This window comes from Apodemus sylvaticus, chromosome 10 (assembly GCF_947179515.1).
Source record: "Apodemus sylvaticus chromosome 10, mApoSyl1.1, whole genome shotgun sequence".
NCBI lineage: Eukaryota > Metazoa > Chordata > Mammalia > Rodentia > Muridae > Apodemus > Apodemus sylvaticus.
In genome coordinates this window covers 63,781,631-63,786,434 of record NC_067481.1, presented here as the reverse complement: position 1 = coordinate 63,786,434, position 4,804 = coordinate 63,781,631, and positions in this window count along the sequence as shown.

Below are 4,804 nucleotides of genomic sequence, written 5' to 3'. Positions count from 1 at the left end.
CAGTTGTCTGATGCTGTGGTGAGAGAAAGCCTGACCTTGGTTTTTCCCTTAACTTATTTTCTTGACCTTCCAACTGGATTTGAAGAAATCTAATGTATTGCCCACCAGTCCTCTGAAGATTGGTCACTGACACCCCTTGATTTATGGCTAAAGGTGGACTTGCACTTGCTCATTGCCATTTCCCCTTCAAGGAGGGTGGCCTTCAATAAAACCTTGGTGGCCAGGAACACACCTCATTGAATTCTAGAAGGTACAGTCTCTCCCTCACTTGGTAGAGAGGCTGCAGGCCAGTACAAACACTACAGATGGAGCTGGAGCAGGGACAGAGGAGCTCATGTAGATCCTGGTAGAGACATGACCTTTCTTGTACTCAGCAGCCAGGGTCTTGAGCCCCCTGGGTGTAGATCGTTGGTAGATAAAGTAGGTAGGATAGGATGGCCCTGGGACTTGATGGGTTCCAGTCTATTGGAGTTCCTAACGTGGATCCCAGGGTGTTGCCAACTGTTTCCATCTCTCCAACTCTGCTCCAGTGATCTGAGCCAGTTTGCTCAAATGCCACTGTGAATCTTGGTCAAGCCATTTCATTGCCTATAGAATGACTGGCCAACACAGTTTGAAAGGCAGTGGTCAGTCTAGAAGGGCCAGGGCCTCAATATGAACTGTGCAGTGGACTGGGATGACACTGGAACGGAGAGAAAGCACCAAATGTCATCCCAGCTGTGATGTTGCAAAAACACAGAGCCCAATCCATGCTTGGGTGCCTTTCCCTGGGGACAAGGGATGGAAGAGACTTGATACCAGTGATCTAGGCTTCAGTCTCTCCTGGTATAGTGCCCCAATCCTTATGAAGTAATAGCCTTAAAAAAGTTTCTCAGAGTCCCACATCTGACTCCCTGAATCTTTCTTGTTTTAGCTATGGCACTGGGCCAAGAGCTTTGTTCAGCCCCTGATTGAGTCCTCATGTTATACAGTAGTTGCTCCAACAGCAACTGGTACCAGCCCTACCCATCTAGGATCTCATTCCATTTCTTTAACCTTGTTGTGTGGAGAAAGAAATGAATCTAGAGTGTTAAGAAAAATAAGAGTGTTCTGTAGGCCAGGCTCAAGCTAGGAGAGACCTGTATATGACATGCTTACATGCATGTAAAGGTGTTCTATGATATATAAATAGGAAGGCAGTAGAGCCCATTAACTGTAAGTGTAAATAACATGTATAGTCTGCTTGTAAATCTATGTAGTTAGGTATTGCCCACAGAACATTTTAATTGGCTTTTTGTTGAAGTGTAGGATTAATCATCTACCTGTGGTTATAATTCAAACACCATGTGAGGGAGATGCATTTTATCAGTTTCTCTTAGTTTTCTATGACTGCCAAAACATTACCACAAGCTCAAGAGCTTAAAGTAAAAGAAATAAGTTGGGTATGGTGGTGCATGCCTATAATTCCAGCACAGGATGAGGCAGAAGGATCAAAAGTTCAAGGCCTGCCCTGGGATAAAAAGCCAGACCTTGCCTCAAAAAGCAAAGCAGCCAGGCATGATGCTTGTCTCTAATGGCAGCAGGAGTGCTGCAAGTTTGAGGCCAGCGTGGTCTACATAGGGAGCTTGAGGACAGCCAAGGCTACATCGTAAGTCCCTGTCTCAAAACAACAAAAATGTAGACTGTTTTGTTCTCCCTCTGAGATTTTGGTGGGAAGCCTGTTCCTGCCTCTTGATGCTTGGTGTGGCTTTAACCACTCTAGTTGCAAGTACTCTAGATTCATAGTCACATGGCCTCTTGTGTGTGTGCTACGACTTCCTTAGTGCCTCTGCACCCCTCCCCACCCTTCCCACTCCCCTTCTGTCTCTGTCTCTCTCTGTCTCTCTCTCTCTCTCTCTCTCTCTCTCTCTCTCTTTCTCTCTCTCTCTCTCTCTTCCCCCCCTCTCCCCCCTCCCCTCTCCCCTCCCCCTCTGTGTGTGTGTGTGTATATGTGTATAGAAAGGGTCTCACTCTAGCCCAGGCTAGCCTTGAGATAGCAACCTATCTTAGTTGGGCATTTGTCATTGGATATAGGAACACCCACATAATCCACAGCTGCATAGCTCTACTTCCTTTTTTTTTGGACAGTGCTAGGGATGGAACCCAGTGCCTCTCCAGTGTTACGCAAGGACTCTACCACTGATCCACACCCTAACCCCTCACCTACTCCTTAATAAAAAAGTTAAGTGTATGCCTTCCAGAAACTAGAACCTGAGAGCCTTGGGGGCCGACATGCAGCTTACAATGCTGCTCTTTTCTTCAGAAATTGTTGCTGAATCTGACCTGTTGATTCCTCAAAGAAATTGTATTAATTTGATTGAAATTTCTCAGCCTCAGCACTATTTTAAAATTTAATCTGAGTGATAATAATTACTTCATTGCTTGCTTGTCTTTTTTTTCATTAGTGCTGGGGATCAGGTCTAGGGCCGCGTGCATTCTAGGCCTTGTAAATGTTACGTATGCCCCCAGCAGCTCATTGCTTTCTCAAGTTTAAACCTATGCTGTCCAATCTGGAACCGCTGGACTCTGGCTTTTGAGCACTTGAAATACGGCTAGTTTCAATTGAGATATGCTTTATACACCAGAATTTGAAGTTAGTATTAAAAAAGAATGTAAAATATATAATTGATAACTTTATATTGATTACATGTTGAAATACTATTTTGGACATACTGAGTTAAATAAAATACATTATTTAAATTAATTTCACCTGTTTGAGTTTTTTGGTTTTTTTTTTTTTTAAAGTTGTGTATGGTCTGGTGTGAGCTCATGCACATGAATGCAGGTGTCTGACGACCTAGGAGAGAGAAGGGGACCCCGGGGAGCTAGGATTAACAGACTGAGCTGTCCTGTGTGGTTGCAGGAGACCATTAATACTCTAATTTCTGTTTTGAATCTGGCTTTTGAGTTATTGTTTGCCTGCTGGGAATCATATAGGATTGGATAGCTCACTAGTTTACCTAAGGTGTTGAATCCCAGCACTGTACACACACAGACAAAGCAGATCCTAAATAACACTAAATTCACCTATAATCCCAGCACTTGGGAAACAAGCAGGGAGTCGTTCATGGGTTCCGAGTGAAAAGAACAATAAATGCAGTGAACAAAAAACTTACTTTTGAATACCAGTACCTTAGCTTTTAATATTTCAATTTTATATAATTATTTCTTTCCCTCCTTCAGTGCTGGGGACCAAACTCAGAACAGGAAGAATGCTAGGAAAAAAACAAACAGTCCTGTTCTCAGTCCCCAATTTTCTTTTTCCATTGTTAATACAGGAAGTTTGTGAGAATGCATCTGACACACACACACACATACGTCATAGTATTTTGGTGCTAAGGATTGAACCAAGGACTTGATGTGTTGGGCATGTACTCTACCACTGACCTACATACACCCTCTTAAACATGATTTGCTGCTGGGCAGTGGTGGCGCATGCCTTTAATCCCAGCACTTGGGAAGATGAGGCAGGCAGATTTCTGCATTTGAGGCCAGCCTGATCTACAGAGTGAGTTCCAGGACAGCCAGAGTTATACAGAGAAACCCTGTCTTGAAAAAAAAAAAATGAGGGGCTGGAGAGATGGCTCAGCGGTTAAGAGCACTGACTGTTCTTCCAAAGGTCCTGAGTTCAATTCCCAGCAACCACATGGTGGCTCACAACCATCTGTAATGAGATCAGACTCCCTCTTCTGGAGTGTCTGAAGACAGCTACAGTGTACTTACATATAATAAATAAATAAATCTTTAAAAAAAAAAAAAGAAAAGAAAAAAAAAGATTTTGCAGCTAGTGTGAGATTTTGCTGGGTATATTTGTGGGCTTTGGCAAAAGGTACGTGGTCTGACTTAGGATCTGGTGAGCTCTTGTGAGGACAGTCAGAATTAGTAGGAAAGTCACTGCACTGGCAAGCAACTAGGAAGTGTAAAGCCAGAGAGCTGAGGGTCCCAAATATACTGTGGGTGCTGGAGTCCTGGACTCAGACCAGAGTTAAGAGATCCACCAGCTCAGTACCAGACAGTCACTGCTGCAGTTCTTCATGTGCCCTCAGTGTGGCAGCAGAACCCCAATGATGATGTTAATTCCTGGTGGCATGCAGAGCAGCCAGTCCTGTATTTGATGGAACAATGTACCCAGAGGTCACATAATCTGCCTGAGGCTGCCCACTGTTTCTGTTCTACACAGCCAGGGTCTTTGTGGCTATACTTGTTTAAAGGCATACAGCCTGAGGACAAGCAGATGCCCTCGGGTGTTCCATGAGCTATGGTCAGATTGCCTCCAGCATGGATCTCCTGCCTGAGAGACGGGTGCACCTATCACATCTCAGGTGGTAGAATTGCTCAAGTTTCTTTTTCAGGACCTGGGCTCTCCTCGGTTACTAGGGGTGCCTCTTGGTACTGATTTCCCAGGGCTGGAAGCTTATCATATTTCCCTATTTAATTTATTGTCACATTCAATTCCTTTTTTTTAAAAGATTTATTTCTTTTGTTTGTATGTGTACACTGTAGCTATCTTCAGACACACCAGAAAAGGGCATTAAATCTCATTACAGATGGTGTAAGCCATGTGGTTGCTGGGAATTAAATTCAGGACCTCTGGAAAAGCAGTCAGTGCTCTTTCCAGTGTTCTTTCCACTGAGCCATCTTTCCAGCCTCTGTCCAGTTCTTACCACAATTTCTAACACCACACTTTGAGTCAGATCCCAGTTCTACAACTATGGTGAGCAAGTGGCATCCTCTCTGGCTTCAGTTTCTTCCTCTGTAAAATAACCATAGCCTTAAACTGACAGTA